The following is a 19,659-nucleotide window of genomic DNA, read 5'->3' as shown; positions in this document are numbered from 1 at the left end:
CAGAAGAGTTGTGAGAAACTTGATAGAGAAGACCTAGAATGTTTTGAAGAGAATCTTGGTAGAAATGTGTACTCTAAAGATACCCATGACCAGGTTCTAGACAGAAATGAAATGTGTGTCATTACAGACTGGAAGGGAGACAAACCTTGTTTTAAAATGGCAGATAATCTGGCAAAATTGACTAGTGGCTTTGGCTGGAAGGCTGATTTTAAAAGCCATGAACTTGGATATTTAGCAGAAAAGATCTCCAATCAAATGTCAAAAGTGCAGCCTGGTTTCTCCTCACAGCTTATAATGAAATGCGACAGGAAAGAGATAAGATGAAACCTGAACTCTTGGGCACAAAGAAACTAGAAATTGATGTCCTGGAAAATTCTGAGCCTCCAGGAAGGGAGACCCCAGGGACTAGTGCCCCACATGAAGTCTTGGTCAAATGTGAAACCAGTAAGCCATTTCGGAGAAAGCCAGGATTGGACATAAAGTTATTTAGGAAGGATTTGTGGAAATTTCATATGTCTTATGGGCATGATCCAACACTACTGTGTAGAAAGCCATGAGAGTGTTTTGGGACCTGTATAACCACAGCTGCTGCCAGTCTAGACTGAGGGGTTCAGAGAAGGGACACATTGGAGGAAAAATAACTTCAGAGGCAAAACCCTAGTGGCTGAGGTTTGAAGTCAAGAGGCCTCAGGCCAGGAGAGCGGACCCACCCAAACCCATGAAGAGGGTGAGTTTGCCCCAAAGGCAGAGGATGGGCCTTACACCTCATTGCAGTGGAAGAACCATTCTGCCTCAGGTATTGGAGAGGGTGTTTGGTAAAAGCCTGGCTGCCACCACATGGAGGGGTTGAGCGTGTGCCCTGGAGGTGGCAGAGAGCCCGGGTGTGTCCCCAAGTCTTGAAGAGGATGGAGTCAAGAAAATGGTGGTCTCTCCAATATCCCTCAAGGTTGCATTCAGAGAGAGGCAGGCCTCTGTGTAGACCCTTGGAAAGGGTAGGATTGCCTCTTTCAGAACCCCTAAAGATGAATGACTTTCAGACTTTGAAGTCTAATGGACTTTGCCCTGTAGGTTTTTAAAACTGCTTGGGTCCTGTGACTCCTGTTTTCCTTCCTCCCTATGGAAATGTGTACATGTATCCCATGACTGTTCCTCCTTTATATGCTGGCAACAAATAACTTGTTATGAGTTTTCAGAGATCCAGAGACAGAGGAGAATTTGCCTGAGCACAGAACATGCTTGTACCTAACTTTGATGTGACTTTGTACTGGTTTTAATCTTGTATTGCATTTGATTGTCATTGAAATGCTTTAACGTTTTCTGATATTGTGATGGAATGAATGTATTTTGTATTTGGGAAAAAACATGCCTTTTTCAGGTCCAGAGGGTGGAACGTGCTGGTTTGAAAAGATGTATGTTCCCTAGAAAAGCCAAGTTTTAATCTAAATCCCATTTTATAAAGGCAGAATAATCCCTATTCAATACTATATGTTTTAATCTGTAATTAGAACTTCTCCCTGGAGATGTGATTTAATCAAGAATGGTTGTTAAACTGGATTAGGTGATGACTTGTCTCCACCCATTTGGGTGGGTCTTGATAAATTTCTGGAGTCCTATAAAAGAGGAAACATTTTGGAGAATGAGAGAGATTCAGAGGGCAGAGTAGAATGACATAGTCATGGGAAGCAGAGTCCACTAGCCAGCGACCTTTGGAGATGAAGAAGAAAAATGTCTCCAGGGGAGCTTCATGAAACAGGAAGCCAAGAGAAGAAGCTTGCAGATGGTGCCATGTTCACCCTTCCAGATGAGAGAAGCACCCTGACCGTGTTCACCATGTGCTTTTCCAGATGAGAGAGAAATTGTGACTGTGCTTGCTATGTGCCTTTTCATTTGGGAGAGAAATCCTGAATTTCATCGGCCTTTTTGAACCAAGGTATCTTTCCCTGGATGTCTTAGATTGGACATTTTTATAGACTTGTTTTAATTGGGACATTTTCCTGGCCTTGGAACTATAAACTAACATCTGATTAAATTCCCTTTTTTAAAAGCCATTCTGTTTCTGGTATATTGCATTATGGCAGCTAGCAAGCTAGAACATCAGCCAAATTGTCATTTGAAACTGAGGAAGAGATTAAAATTTTCACAGACAAACAAATCCTGAAGGAATTTGTCAACAAGAGATCAGCCCTACAAGAAATACAAAAGAGAGTTCTGCTAGTTTAAAAAAAAAAAGAGAGAGAGAGAGAGAGTCAGGGAGTCTGGAGGAGGGCACAGAATTATAGAGTACTTGTAAGTGTAACTGAAAGTATAAAAAGAGAAAGAGGGAAAAGATTATATAGACCTGGCAAATAAAATCCAAAGGATAAGATGATAGATTCAAGAAAAACATTTTCAGTAGTAACTTTGAATGTTCAAAGTAAAAGAGATTGGAAGAATAGATTAAGAATATAATCCAGCTATATTCTGTGCTCTAATTTGCAAGCTGGTAAAGTGCAATATACAAGAAATGGAATGGCTTTTTAAAAGTAGAACTTAGTCAGTTGCTAGTTTACAGTTCTAAGGCCAATTAAAGAAAGTCTATAGAAATGTTCAATCTTAGGCATCCAGGGAAAGATACTTTGGTTCAAGTACGCTGATGAAGTTCAGAGTTTCTCTCTGTGCTGTCAGGGCATATGGCAAAATCTGCTAGCTATCTTTTCTGGCTTCTTGCTTCATGAAGCTCCGAAGGAAGTGTTTTCCTTCTTCATCTCCGAAGTTCCCTGGCTGTGACTCTCTGCTTCTTGTGGCTGTGTCGTTCTGAAGCTTTCTCCAAAATGCTTCCTCTTTTAAAGGATTCCAGTAAAGTAATCAAGACACACCTGGAATAGGTGGAGTCACATCTACAACTAATCATGTTTAATACTCACACTTGATTGAGTTGCATCTCCATGGGGATAATCTAATTAAAGTTTCTGTAGGAGATAGGATTAAAATAAGACCTCTGGAACCTGTTGGGAGCAGATGGCATTAGGGTGGTGTTGGCAGTAAACTGTGGAGATTATAATCTGCTTTATGTTATCTGATTTTTGTAAAACAGTCTAGGAGGAAGAGAATGCTTGTTTACCCCAAATGATTATCTTAAGTATGAAGGAAGAGCACAGAAGATAACTACTCTGTTTCCTTAGGACATGCATGCATGCCTTTGTCATCCTGCAGTATATAAGCAGACTCCTACAGAATGACATTTTAGCAATTTGGAAAAGAAAAATGATACAATCCAAACAGAACTACAGCTGCAGCCAATCTATTGGAAAGATGTTAAGGATGATTTATGGAAACCAAGCATGGTAAAGGTGTGGGGTAGGGGATTTGATCTTATCATTGCAGATGATGGAACCTTGGTTTGGATTCCCTCAAAGAGAATAAAAGACAGATAAGTCGACCCTGGTGAAAATAGCTAAATGGATAATGTACATTATAGGACATATAACTTTAATTGCTGAAGTACAGAGACATAATTATACTTATTGGGTTTATATTCTTAACCCAGGAGAAATGGCTGTCTTACCAAATAGGATTAGGTCTATAACATGGCTTTTCTGAGGTACATAAATCCTCCAAACCAGCACATGCTACTTACAAGAGACTCATCTTGGACACAAGGATAGAAATAGACTGAAAATGAAAGGATCGAATAAAATGTTCCCCATGCAAGTCGCAATGAAAAAAATATCAGAAAAATAGACTTTAAATTTAAAGACATCATAAGAGACAAAGAAGACACTTTATATTAATTAAAAGGACAATTTAACAAGAAGAAATAGCGATTATAAATATTTATGTTCCCAATCAAGGAGCTCCAAAGTACATGAGACAAAAATTGGCAAAACTGAAGGGAGCAATAGATATTTCAACAACAATAGTTGGAGACTTCAATGCATAATTCTCCTCTATAGATAGAACAACCAGGTAGAAGGTCAACAAGGAAATAGAGAAGTTAAACAACTTGATAAATGAATTAGACCTAACTGACATATATAGGTCATTGTAGCTCAAAACACCAAGCTATATATTCTTCTCCAGTGCTCACAGAATATTCTCCAGGATAAATCATATGCTGAGGCACAAAACAGGTCTTTATAAATTTGAAAACACTGAAATTATTCAAGGCATTTTCTGTGATCACAAAGGAATAAAGCTGGGTCTCATTAACCACCAAAGAAGGAGAACATTAACAAATATATGGTGATTAAATAACACACTCTTAAACAACCAGTGGGTTAAAGAAGAAGTTGGTAGGGAAATCAGTAGCTGCATGGAGATGAATGAAAATGAGAATACAACATATTAGAACTTATGGGATGTGCCAAAGGTTGTGCTGAGAGTGAAATATATTGCCTTGAATGCTTATATTAAAAAATAAGAAAACATAAATTAAGGACTTAACTACTCACCTGGAGGAACTTGAGGAAGAATAACAAACTAACCCCAAAGCAAGCAGAAGAAGAGAAATAACAAAGATTAAGGCAGACATAAATTAATCAGAAAAAATAAAGAACAGAAAGGATAAATAAAGCCAAAAGACCTTTTTTTTGGTGAAAATTAATAAAATTAGTGGGCCACTAGCAAGACTGACAAAGAAAATAAGAGAGAGAATTTAAACAAGCAAAATCAGAAATGAGAAGGGATGTGTTACAACAGACCCTGAAGAAATAAAAGAAATCATAAGAGGATACAATAAACAACCATATGCCAACAAGCTAGACAACTTAAATGAAATGGAGAAATTCCTGGAAGTACACAAACAAGCTACACTGACTCAGGAAGAAATGGAAGTTTTCAACAAACTAATCCAAGTAAAGAGATACAATCAGTCGTAAAAAATCATCCTACAAAGGAAAGCCCAGGGCCTGATGACATCAAAGGGAAATTTTATCAAACATTCCAAAAAGAACTAAGACCAATCCTATTCAAATGTTTCCAAAAAAATCAAGGAAAAAGGACTCTACCTAATTCATTTTATGAAGCTAATATTATTTTAATACCAATATCAGGTAAAGATGCTATAACAAGGAAAACTACAGGCCAATCTCCCTAATGAACACAGATTCAAAAATTCTCAACAACATCCAACTCATGATAGGCAACTCAGGTCTCATGGTAACTTCGTGGTCCATGGTTAAGAGTTCAGTTTCTACTAAGGCCCAGTAGCAGGCCAAAAGCTGTTTCCCAAAAGGAGAGTAGTTATCTGCAGCAGATGGTAAGGCTTTGCTCCAAAATCCTAAGTGTCTGCATTGTGATTCTCCTATAGGGGCCTGCCAAAGGCTCCAGACAGCATCTTTATTTGACACTGACACGTCCAGCACCATTGGATGTGCTGGATCATACGGCCCAAGTGGCAGAGCAGCATGTACAGCAGCCTGGACCTGTTACAGAGCCTCCTCTTGTTCATGTCCCCACTCAAAATTAGCAGCTTTTCTGGTCACTCGATAAATGGGCTGGAGTAGCACACCCAAATGAGGAATATGTTGTCGCCCAAATCCAAAAAGACCAACTAGGTGTTGTGCCTCTTTTTTGGTTGTGGGAGGGGCCAGATGCAGCAACTTATCCTTCACCTTAGAAGGGATATCTCGACGTGCTCCACACCACTGGACACCTAGAAATTTTACTTAAGTGGAAGGCCCCTGTATGTTTGTTGGATTTATTTCCCATCCTCTGACATGCAAATGCCTTACCAGTAAATCTAGAGTAGTTGCTACTTCTTGCTCACTAGGTACAATCAACATTATATCATCAATATAATGGACCAGTGTGATGTCTCATGGGAGGGAGAAATGATCAAGGTCCCTGCGGACAAGATTATGATATAGGGCTAGAGAGTTGATATACCCCTGAGGTAGGACAGTGAAAGTATATTGCTGACCTTGCCAGTTGAAAGCAAACTGTTTCTGGTGGTCCTTACTAATAGCTATTGAGAAAAAAGCATTTGCCAGATCAATAGCTGCATACCAGGTACCAAGGGATGTATTGATTTGCTCAAGGCAATGATACCACATCTGGAACAGCAGCTGCAATTGGAGTTACTACCTGGTTGAGCTTACAATAATCCACTGTCATTCTCCAAGACCCATCTGTTTTCTGCACAGGCAAAATAGGATAGTTGAATGAGGATGTGTTGGGAATCACCACCCCTGCATCTTTCAAGTCCTTAAGAGTGGCAGTAATCTCTGCAATCCCTCCAGGAATATGGTATTGCTTCTGATTTACTATTTTGCATGGTAGGGGCAGTTCTAGTGGCTTCCACTTGGCCTTTCCCACCATAATAGCCCTCACTGCATGAGTTAGAGAGTCAACGTGCAGATTCTGCCAGTTGCTCAGTATGTCTATGTCAATTCTACATTCCGGAATGGGGGAAATAACTACAGAGTGGGTCTGGGGGCCCACTGGACCCACTGTGAGATGAACCTGAGCTAAAACTCATTTGATCACCTGGCCTCCATAAGTCCCCACTCTGACTGGTGGTCCAGAGTGACGTGTTGGGTCCCCTGGAATTAATGTCACTTCTGAACCAGCGTCTAATAATCCCCAAAATATCTGATCATTTCCTTTTCCCCAATGCACAATTACCCTGGTAAAAGGCCGTTGGTCTCCTTGGGGAAGACTTGGAGGAAAATTAACAGTATAAATTTGTGCCAGTGTAACAGGTTTCTCCCCCAAAAGGACCTGGCCTCCCCTTCATTCAAAGGGCTCTGGGTCTATAAACTGTTTCAAGTCTGGAAACTGATTAAGCGGCCGTGACTCTGTGTTTTTGTAATTCAGGTTAGACTTCTGTTCACTTGACCTAGAACTCTTTTGTTTATACAACTCCAACAAGAATTTAGTAGACTGCCTTTCTATTGTATTTCTAGGTACCCCATGATTTACTAGCCAATGCCACAAATCTATGCTTGTCATATAATTTTGATGCCTCCTTTGAATTTGTTGTCTATTATAATAGCCACATCTACCCTGTATTTGGTGATTAAGTGCTGCCACCTGGCTTCTGCCAACTCGGGATCCTGTCTTCCCCATTGTGTTTAAGGATTCCAGCTCAGTGACAGCAGTTCCTACAGTAATATCTGACCTACAGAGAAGTGCAACCACAGGGCTCTTTAGGGATGATGGTGCTAGTCTCACAAGTTTATTTCTCACTGTTCTGGTAAAAGGTGCATCCTCTGGACATTCCAGGGGTGTAATAGCAGGCTTTGCATGATAAATCCACTCTAACATTCCAATCTCTCTAAGCCTCTGAATCCCCTCATCTACATTATACCAGGGCAGTTCTGGCATTTCAACCTCAGGTAATGTTGGCCACCTTTTGATCCATGTTTCAACCAACCACCCAAACAAAGCTGTTAACACCTTTTCTAACTGCTCTAGCTATAACATTGAATGCAGAATCTCTGCTTAGTGGGCCCATATCAATAAATTCAGCCTGATCCAGTCTTGTATTCCTCCCACCATTATCCCACACTCCTAAAATCCATTGTCACACATATTCCCCTGATTTCTGTCTATATAAATTGGAAAACTCACACAGTTCTTTTGGAATATACCATACCTCCTCATGTGTGATACTTTGTACCTCACCTTTAGGGGCCTGTTGGGACTTTAGTCTAGTTATAGGTCTGGAAGAAATGAGGGGTGGTGGGGGTGGGTCATGAAAAGAATTAGAAGTATCTTCCAAGCCATTTGCTTCAGGGCTTTCATTTGCAGTTTCATCTGGTGAAACAGGATTAATCACTCTAGGGCTAATCCTTTCAGGAGGAGGTTGGGTGGCCAATTCCTCAAGGCAGGCTGGAGGTGGGGTGGCTATGTCCTCAGGGCAGACTATTACAGGGTTATCTAGAGAAGACTCAGCATGGCCCAGGGTTTCAACCTCGCCCCCAATATCATTATCAATCCATTATGTCACCATCCCATTTTTCTGGATCCCACACCATACAAGACTGAGATTTCAGTTTATGTTGTAATGTTGCTACTCTAACAATAAGATTCTGAGTCTGATTTTCAGAGATCTCAAGTCTACGGCTACAGGAAATAACATTTTCCTTCAGGATACTCATAGAAACGTCTACATCTTTCACACGGTGCTTAAGCTTCTCATTTGAAGTCTTAAGCCCATCCCTTTCACCCCTTAATGTAGCCAGTGTATCTAACAACAACCAACCAACATCTCTATAACTCTTATTTCTACAAAACTCTGTAAAGGTGTCAAAAACATTATCCCCCAGAGTCTGGCTTCGTACAAGTGAAGCATTAGGAGAATCGAATGATGATATTTTGACTATCTCCTTTGCCAACTCACTCCATGGATTGGGGGGTGTCATTCTGATTATGGGAATCAGAGTCCTTAGTGTCTCTGAGTCCAGTCAGAGTAGAAAACCATTCATAAAAACCCATTTTTAAGATTCTGTTTCTTAAGAACCACTCCCGGTACCAAGATGTATTAGTTAGGGTTCTCTAGAGAAATAGAATCAACAGGGAACACTTGCAAACATAAAATTTATAAAAGTGTCTCACGTGACCACAGGAATGCAGACTCCAAAATCCACAGGGCAGGCTATGAAGCTGACGACTCTGATGGAGGGTCTGGATGAACTCCACAGGAGAGGCTCACCAGCCAAAGCAGGAATGGGGCCTGTCTCCTCTGAGTCCTCCTTAAAAGGCTTCCCGTGATTAGATTTAGCATCACTAATTGTAGAAGACACTTCCCTTTGACTGATTAGAAATGGAATCAGCTGTGGATGCAGCTGATGTGATCATGACCTAATCCTATGAAATGCCCTCATTGCAACAGACAGGCCAGCACTTGCCCAATCAGATAAACAGGTACCACAACTTGGCCAAGTTGACACATGTCCCTAACCATGACAGGGGTTGTGTAGACATAAATGTCCCTCTGATTAACACTAGAAATTTGAATTAGTTCTTGCAAGAATTACTTCAAAGATATGATTCATGTACAAAGAGTGTTTAAGTACAGGGTACAGGGGGAAAACTATTGTTGCATGCTATTGACTATGTTCAAAAGGAAAATATCACCACTACTACAGCAACAGCAGAGATAAATAATGGGGGTGGGACAAGAGATAAGAGGAGGTTGAAGTTCCTATTTGGTGAGGGCGTGTTTATTGGTTTTCTTTTAGATAATTTCATTGTAATGAAATTATCTAAAATTGGGAATGTTGATGGACTGTGGACCTTGTGCACTATACAAGATTTCTGATGAGTGCAGGTGGTTGAAGATGAACTGACTGAGAAGTAGATTGGTGAATGATGGTGAATACTTAAGAATGAAGTTTGTGCTACTACAAAAAGAACAAAGTCATGAGGCATGCAATGATGTGAATGAACATTTGAGACATTTGGTGAAGTAGAATAACCCAGAAAAAAAAGAACAACAATGGTATGGCCATCTTTAGAAAATGCTTAAAGAAAACTGGGGCTTAGAATGTAATCTTTTAGAACAGACACATTAAGTCCAAAGTGGTGATTGTCATTTCTGGATTTTGAGAGTCTATCATATATATATATATATAAACTCGTATTTAGAGATAGGAATGAAGTCATCAGGATGGGGTTAAAGTGATTCAGAATACAGAGTTAATAAAGACAGTGTGTATATTTTAGAACCACACATACTCTTTGAGACCAAAGAAAGAAAGGTTTAATGGATCTGGAACTGAAATTTTCTGTAGTGCATAATGTAATTCAACTTATCTGGATAGCTCATGTGAAAGATGAAAACACAGAGAGCCTAGAATAAGAAAGAAGTCCTTTAACCCCGTGTAGAGTATTGTAATGCCTGGATACATACTAGAGTACAGTAAGCAGATAATCCAAAATTATTGGCAAAGTCCCTTGAGGGATATGAGAAAGAATATAGAACTATTAAACCTTACCATCAGGGAATCCCCTGATACTGTGCCAAATTTTAGGGACAACCAGATCAATAGGCCATGCCCTCAATTCTGAGGCTTACTTTTGTGAAGCTTATGTAGGTAGCAGAGAAGCTTAGATTATCTATAGACATACTTAACAGTTAGTTCTGGAAGATCTCTATTGTTGCTCAGATGTGGCTTCACTCTCTCTAAGCCCAACTCTCCAAGTGAAATCATTGCCTTCCCCATTATGTGGTACAAGACATCCAGGGGTGAAAGTCTCCCTGGTGACATGGAAATGACACCCAGGGATGAATCAGTCCCTGGCACCATGGGATCAAAAATTCCATCCTGACCAAAAGAGGGAAAAAAGTGTAACTAATGAAGTATCAATGGCATAGTGATTTCAAACATAGTCAAGAAGCTGCTTTGGAGGTTGCTCTTATGCAAACTTCAGTTAGAGCTTGCTACTTATCATAACCTGCCAAATCCAAACCAGCACTGTTCCAGCCAATCCTAAAGGTCACCTAGGGAAATATATAAAATTCCACAAGTGTTCCGTGCACTAGAGTAACTTGCCAGAAACCTACAACCTCCAGATGTGTCCCTGGTCCAGATAAGTCCTGAAACCTAGTGGGCCCAGCCTCTCCAGAACATCAGGTAGTTCCATCTCCCTACCCTGTATTAGTGACAGAACCTTCCAATATGAAAAATTTAGAATGACCATAGTCCAAACATCCCTAAAGAGAAGGATATAAAGATCAAAGGTGATGGTAGAGTTATACTGGGAAGATAGAACTTAACAAATGAATACAAATGCTGAATCATTAAATTGGTATCTCTTCTAGACTCCAGTATTTTTGAGCAGCTAGAAATAAAAACCTAAAATTGTGGAATTGTAACCCATGCCAAACTCTGAAATATGTTCTACAGTTAATTGTGGTACAGTGTTTTGAAATTTATGTCTTTTTTTGCATATATATGTAATTTTTTTCACAATGAAAGAAGGAAAAAAGTCGATTGTGGTGATAAAAAAATGTTTAAGCCTTCTAACTTTCTGTACTCTGGAGCAGCTAGAAGGAAATATCTGAGAAGTTTGTATGGTAGCCCATTACAAACTCTGAAATCTGTTCTATAGCTACTTGTTGAAGAGTGCTTTGAAAACTGTTGCTTTTTTATTTCTTTGCTTTGTATGTATGTTATACTATACGATAAAAAAGTTAAAAAAAGCTTTTACCTAAAATTAAATAATTGATGCTGTATCTTCAAAATTAATTTCTGTTCTTCCTTAGTAGTTAATCCTAAGAATTTGTCCTATAAAATATTAGTCAAATCTAAATTACATGTTTTTCCTTCTCTTTTTTTTCCTTGCATGCTGTGTGTGGGGGTCACATTTCATTCTTTTTCCATTTATGCACACCGTTATTGCAGCAACATTTTTGGAATTTTTGTTTGGTTGACTTTTCATTTGTTTGTTTTTTGGGAAGTACATGGACTGGGAATTGCACTTGGATCTCCTGCATGGCAGGCAAGAATTCTACCACTGAACTATGCTTTCACACCTAAAATTTAAATAACACTTTCATAAAAGAAATGGATTCCAAGTTGTCATACATAGCTTTTCTTTTGAAAGAAAAATAATTTAAAACATTTTATCAAATTTGTGAGGTAACAACTTTTCTCAGATGAGTAATAAAGAAACAAATGATAGCTATGGAAATGATTCAAAGAAATGGAGACTAAAGGAGTTCATACTAGTTTTACCAAGAAATATTATATCTCCTATATAAAATTAAATTTGGTATCATAAACGATCCTGCAATGCTAAAAACCATAATGTTATTTGCAGAAATAGATTGTGTAAGGAGGCAAGAAGACCACCAAAATTTAAACATCATCTTTGTGCAAAGGAAAAGAAATAATTTAATCACCATAGGATTATTTAAAAGAAAACGTATCAAACTAAAAAGCTGAGAAAATAGTTGTTCGATATTTTACTTATAAATATTAGTGATTTATGAGCTTCTTATAGAAAGTTGCATTTCAGGTTGCCAAGACTAAAATAAATATATACGATCATTGAAACATTAGCTAAAGACTATATCGAGGTATTTGTTTGAAATGGGTAAATCTGTGGCCAAAAAGGTAGTTCAAGTACCACTTTCCAATAACATCATACATTAAGGTGTTCAGGAATTGTCTAATGATAGGGAAGATCAGCTCATAAAACAATTCTGGCAAACCATTTTTTATTACAACTTGATGAATGCCCAGATGTTGATAATATGGGAAATATTTTAGTATATGTGCAATTTGAACACAATGGGGCTTTGAAGGAACTATTTTTTTTTCAACTCCATTTCCAACAAACATAAAGCTGTATAAAATATAAAGAATTATGCTAAATTGTGATGGTGAATATTCTGAAAAAGTAGCTGCAAAGAAAGGCAATCCTTTTGAAGAGTTACCTAAAGCATTTTCACTATTATGCAAATCAAAGCTTTGCTTCCTTATCAAGAAATTCTTGCCACAAAAAAGTCAGCAGAACAAAACAGTGTAATTGATAACATAATAAAAGTTGAAAACTTGGTGAAGGATAATGCTTTAAATTTGAGATTATTCTATTTGCTCCATGATAATATGGAAGCTGTTCGTAAACAACCATTATTGCCTGATGAATTACACTGATTATTGAAGAGAAAATTTCTGTAAAGAATATATGAACTATGGAACAAATTCTTGCTATTTCTACAAAAGAAAAAAACAGTGTGATTCTGCTTGTTAAAGATGTGATTTGAATACCCATATTATTTTAGCTAATATTTTTGGCATTTTTAATAATTTTATTATTACTATACAAACAATGAATGTAAAATGTTTTTAGTGGCAGATAAGACCAATGGGCAAAAGCAATACTTAAAACCTCAGAAAAAAGAGGTTTCTAAAGATTGTGGTTAATGTATCCTCCATATTTAAACAGCCTTTGTGAAATGCCAAATCAAAACCATAATGAGATACTATTTCACATTCACTAGATTGGCTACCATTAAAAAATGGAAAATGAGAAGTGTTGGAAAGAATGTGGAGAAATAGGAACACTCATTCATTGTTGATGAGAATGAAAAATGGTGCAGCTGTGTGAAAAAAATTTGACTGTTCCTCAGAAAATTAAGTATAGAATTACCACATAACCTAATGTTCTGGTTTGCTAATTACCAGAATGTGATATGCCAGAAATGGAATGGATTTTTAAGAAAAGGGGAATTAAATAAATTGTTAGTTTACAGTTCTAAGGCTGAGAAAATGTCCCAATTAAAGCAAATCTATGAAAATACTCAATCTAAGGCATCAGGGAAAGATACCTTGGTTCAAGAGGGCTGATGACATTCAGGGTTTCTCTCTCAACTGGAAAGGCACATGGTGAACATGGAGATATCGCCTTGCTTTCTCTCCAGACTTCTTATTTCATGAAGCTCTTTGGGGGATGCATTCCTTCTTCATTTCCAAAGGTCTCTGGTTACATGAGCTCTGGCACTTGTTTTTCTTGTCACCGGTAGTGGCTCTTCTCTCTTGGAATCTCTTCATATTGGAGCTTTCTCCAAATGTTTCATCTTTTAAAGGATTCCAGTAAATGAATCAAGACCCACTTGGAATGAGTGGAGTCATGTCTTAATCTAATCAAGTTCAATACCCCTCCCATTTGAGTGAGTCACATCTCTGTGGAGATAACATAATCTAGCTTCTAATCTGTAGTACTAAATAAGGATTAGAAGAAATGGCTGCTCCTATAAGATTGATTAGCATTAAAAATGGCTTTCCTAGGGTGCATAAATTCTTTCAAACCAGCACACCTGGCAATATCACTTCTAAGTATAAACCAAAGTGAACTGAAAGCAGGGACTCAAATAGATAATTTCCCACCAGTGTTCTTAGAGACCTTCACAATTGCTAAATGACAGAAGTAACTCCCATGCTCATTAACTGATCAACGTATAAATGAAGTACGAAAGATGCATTCAGTGGAACATTAATCAGCCATAAAAGAATGAAATTCTGAAACATGCAACAACATGGTTGAACCTTGAAGGCACTATGTTGAGTGAAATAATTTGTACACAGAAGGACAAATATTTTATGAACATACCAGTATTAAGTAATTAGAATCAGCAAATTTATAGAGTGAGAAATTAGAATATATGTTAAGCAGAGGTCAGGGTAGGGATAGAAAATGGGGAGTTGAAAGCTTACATTGTGCAGAATTTTATTGGGGTTGATGGAAAAGTTTTGGCAATGGATGGTAGTGATGATAGCACAACATTGTGAATGTAACCAACAGAACTGAATTAAATATTTGCATATGGTTAAATGTGGAAATTTTAGCTTGATATGTATATTACTTTTTATTTTAAATATTTTTATTGACAAATGTTCATATACATATATTCCATACCTGATGTGCAATCAGTGACTCACTATATATACTACTTTAATAAAACTTCAAAAAGAAAAACCATAAAAGCATATGACTGTACAACAGAAACAGTGAACCCTTATGTAAGTTAATAGTACAATTATAAAAATGTCCTTTCATAAACTGTAACAAATGCACCAAAATGATGCATGATGCTAATAATAGGGTGATATATAGGAACGCTGTATTTTATTCCTAATTTTTTCTGTAATGCTGCAGCTCCTCAAATAAAAAAAATTCCAGTAAAACAATATTTTCTAGTATAGGGCCTTTACCTTTTTATATACATTTTAGAGTATAAATGTACATTTCTAAAGACACACAAAAAACAAATAATCATAATGTTGGTCTGATTGAGATAGCATTTACTCTATAGTTAAATTTGGGAAAAACTAATATCTTAATAATAGTGAATCTTCAAAATCATGAACATGGTATAGGAGGAAAAGGTCTTCTAGACATGACACAGAAAGCACTAAGATCAAAAGGATAACTTAATAAATTGTACATCATCAAAATGAAAACTTATGAACATCAAAAGATACCTTTAAGAAAATGAATAGATAAACCAATACTGGAGGGTAGTTTTTTGTGTGCTGAAATATATCTTGATAGAGATGTGGGTTATACAAACATGTGCATTTGTCAACCATGATTGAACCAAGCACTTTTAAACATTTAAGTGTTTAAAAATAATAAATATTACATATTTGCTTTCCTAATTTACTTGTAACGCTAAACTATAAATTTTAAAAATAAGTTTGATTAAATATTAGATGAATTGAAAAGTAACATATTTTCTGGTTTTTGTATAATTTGGGGTTGTAGTTGTATTTCCACAATTTGTCTGAGATCACTCAGCCTTCAAGTTGCAAAGCCAGCTTAAGAGTCACATTTCTGGTTGCTCAGGTCAGTGTCATTTTAATGCACTCTACACCTTCTGCGAGCCCTGAGCTTGCATGAACATTTCCCACTGGTTGGATGTGCTAGAACACAGCATCCACGGGTTCTTCATTGGTGTAGAGACAGCAATTGTCTTGGATCATCACATGAAAAGTTACCCATTAACTTTGATATAGTCAATTAACCCTGGAGATTTTCCCCAAATATTTTCAGTGGGCTTTGGTCTAAGAATAGTCAGTATGGGAATTCTACCTCTTTGGGGATTCATTATTTTAAAAAAGACCTCACATTGGGCATTAAATTATCTGGTTACATCAGGCAAGTGGCTTAAGAGTAAAGATTTCAGGATCTGATGTTGAGGAGAATGTGGTCCCTGCAATCAGAGTCCTGGCTTAGAATAATTCCAAAGAATCTCTACTTTCTGGCATCCTTTTTTCTCTTGCCCTATCCTAAACTCAGCCTTCTAAAATGCAACTCTTTTCCTGGACACTAGCATGTGAAGAACTCTTTCTCATCTTCCTCTCGATATTACAAGGCTATCAACTGATGGGACCCTTATTTTATTTAGTCCTTTAAGAAAAAAAATATATATATTGGGTTCAAAAGCATTCTGGAGTGCTCTTTTACTCACTTATAGCAGGAAATTTTAACATCTCAGCAAAAATTTTAGCCTGTACTTTTATGAATTTTTTTTAATGATTGATGGAAAGAAGTGAATTGCAAAAAGGTAAGGGTTATTCTTTTTTTTTCCTAGAAAGAATCCTAATTTATCTAATGTAAATTTTGAGAAGAAAATGGCAAACTATGGCATGCAGAATAAATCCATCCTGTTTTTGTATAGTCCTTGAGTTAAGAAGGTTCATTTATAATTTGAAGAAAGGAACTAAAGAAATGGAAGAAGAGAGGAGGTCAGAGAAGAAGGAAAGAAGAAAGAATAGAAGGAGAGAGAGAAGGAAGGAAGGAAGGAAAAAGGAAGTATATGAAAAAGGGACTATTTTTGGTCCACACTGCCTAAAATCCTTATTATTGGCACTTAAAGAAAAAAATTGCAGGCCCTGCTTTATAAAACACTTTCAAGTACATTCGAGAAGAGTTGAAAAATAAAACAACACAATGAACTGGGCATAATTATTCACACTTCCCAGATGAGGAAAATGGGGCTAGATGGTGGACTTGTCCAACATCATATAATTGGAAAGTTGTGAAAAACAGCCCAAATCCAGGATTTTTCCTGGACCCAAAATGCTTGGATTTGAATCTCGACCCCATCACTGACTAGCTTAATTTCTTTGGACCTCAGCTTTTTATCTACAAAATAGCCGTGAAAATATGACCTGTCTCACAGTGCTGCTGTGAAATATGATCAAATTAAACACATGAGGAGAGCTTAGAACAGTTCTGCACACTAGAAATGTAAACCATTATTATTCTATTTAATATGCTTTTCCCTGAACCTAAAGAAGATTTCATGAAACATTAGTTCCATAGACTTAATAAGTGTTGTTTGAAAAAGAAAAACAACACACAAAATTAAACATTTTGGATGAAAGATTCAAAATTAAACATACTTATCAGTGACAGAGAGAGTTCAAATAGAGTCGAGAGGTGACTCTGGAGGTTGCTGTTATGCAAGCTTCAGGTAGACCTTCCTACCTATTATAATCTGCCAACCCCTAAGCAGGAGCATTCCAGCTAATTATAAAGAACACCTAGGGCAATATACAAGATTCCATGAGGGTGCCAAGCACTAGAATAACTTTCCAGAAACCTACAACCTCCAGATGTGTCCCTGGTCCAGATAAGTCCTGAAACCAAGCCCACCCTCTCCAGAACATCAGATAGTTCCATCTCCCTACCTGATATTAGTTACAGACCCTTCCAATATCAAAAATTTAGAATTGCCATAGCCCAAACAACTCCAAAGAGAGGTAAGGAAAAATGAACGGTGATGGTGGAATTATACATAGAAGATAGGACTTAAATGAATATGAACGCTGAATCATTAAATGATATCACTTTTAGGCTCCAATATTTTTGAACAGCTAGAAGTAAAAACCTAAAATTGTGAAGTTGTTACCCATGTCAAAGTCTGAAACATGTTCTACAACTAACTGTGGTGCTGTGCTTTGAAATTTATAGCTTTTTTGTATATATGTTATTGTTCACAAAAAAAGAAGGAAAAAAAGTAGATTGTGATGATAAAATGTAGTTAAGTCCTCCCGCCTCCTATATTCTGGAGCAGCTAGAAGGGAAAATGTGAGAGGATCGTATTGTAGCCCATGACAATCTATGGTATCTGTCCTGTAACCACATATTGAAGAGTGTTTTGCAAGTTATGGCTGTTTTATTTCTTTGTATCTATGTTATACTATGCAATTAAACAGTTAAAAAATTAAGCATACTTCTTCACAATAGGATTCTTGGAATCTTTTAATGCAAATATAGATCGCAAATTACAAAGATATTAAATAATGTTTCCAAATGTGCTTGACTAAGCATCTGTGTGTATCTCTCTGTATCTCTATTTCCATTTATGAATCAATGTATTTATATATATATTTGCATGTATCTATATATCTCTATTTGTCATCTATCTATATATTATGGAGCATTTTATAGACTCATATTCCAAAAGTTAACTTAGGAAATCTTCCTTTCAAAGAACTGTTTCCCAATTCTATTAAATCCTTACATAATTGAAGGCAAGAACCATTTTTAAAATAATTTTTTAATAATCTTCCACAGACCTGAGACCAAAATTTCAGTATATATGAAGTGCTCAGTAAATACTAGCCAACTACTTTGCTTTAATAACTGATGGGCTGACATGATCTAGCCTGAGCCAGGCATGACAATCTTGTAATTGAGATGTGTGCACTATTCTGTAGTAATTATAAGCTGAGCACCTTATCCAGAAGCAAGGGAAGCCTGAGATAGAGGGATTCTTCCTGGAGCGCTGATCCTGAGTGGAAACCTATGGAAACTAAACAAAGAAGAATGGGAAGGAAAAACTGTCCTGATAGATGGGGTTTCCATTATTTCAGGAGAGACAGGGTATAGCAGTCAAGGAATTGGAGCGAGTGTGGAGAGTGGGAAGAGATGAGCTCCCATTACAAAACAGCCACTGTATAAGGCACTTGGGTATAATTTTACCAGCATTCATGAGAACCCTGTAAGATATCAGCTAAGAAAACTGAGGCTTGTAAGTTTATGTATAGAGTAAATAAATTTCCCAAAGCCAGAGAGCTTTCAAGTAGCAGAACCAGGATTTGAACACAGATGGGAGAAGCATAAAGTCTGTGTGTTTTCTCATAGGAACAATTAAGAATTTCCTTCACAGTGGTCAATGTGACACTGGGAATTCAAGGTGGAGGTAGGAGTGATTCTCTGAGGTTTTTCAAATCATTCTTCATAGAAAACTGACTTCCTCTCTTGTAAGTATAGACCTAGGCAGAGTTTGGATTATTTGTTTCAGACATTCAGGTTCTTGATTTGTGTTTCCTGTGTAGGTTTCTGCAATGTCTTAAATAAGCTAAAGTGTTTGAGATAGATTACAAAGACTTAACCCCAAGAAACAGAGCAGAGAATAGATTTCACTGTCTAATAACTAACTTGGCTGGGTTCTGGTCTTAGTTTTGCCTCAAAGTGTGTAGTCTTCCAATTTCTTCATCATTTCACTTTTCTAGAACATAGAATTTCTTTGTTCATACAAAAAAATCTGAGCATAAGGAAAGTTTGGCAGTTAATGTTAAAATAGCTTCCCATGATCTCAATACCATTGTGATTTGAATAAATAATAAAAGTTAATATTTATCGGATCAACTTTTCCCTATTTTTTGTTATATTTTGTATATAGCTTGAGATTCATATTATTATTTTAAATTGTTTTCCATAATGTATTTTTCAAATTTATGTTATTTTAAAAGCAATATTTGGGATAATTATTTAGACATAACTCTATGTTATGTCTCAGTTCTCCACTTTTTTTTGTATGCTGTGTGGTGGGGGTCATATTTCATTCATTTTTCATGTAACTATCCCACTATTGAAGCACCATTTGTTGAAAATTTTTTTTTGAAGTGCATAAGCTGGGACTCAAACCCTCTCCACTTTTCTATCACAAAATTTCCAATATCCAGTTCTGTATTTTGATTAGCCTCTCAAAAAGTAGATTGCTTTTAGTATAGGATGTGTATGATATAATTCTGGCGCTTTTGCATATCTGTTAAATTCTTTCTGATGCTATCATACATCAGTGACAACTCAAATAGGCATAGGGTCCCTTGGTCACTGTTTTAGTTTAAACATTTTGGATATTTATCCATTATCTTCTGAAATTTTTTGTCACAAAAAGTATGTTGCAAGACCTAAATGAGAGAGGTTTCC

This window comes from Tamandua tetradactyla, chromosome 9 (assembly GCF_023851605.1).
Source record: "Tamandua tetradactyla isolate mTamTet1 chromosome 9, mTamTet1.pri, whole genome shotgun sequence".
Lineage (NCBI taxonomy): Eukaryota > Metazoa > Chordata > Mammalia > Pilosa > Myrmecophagidae > Tamandua > Tamandua tetradactyla.
The sequence above is the reverse complement of the archived record's forward strand: the minus strand, read 5'-3'. Positions refer to the sequence as shown.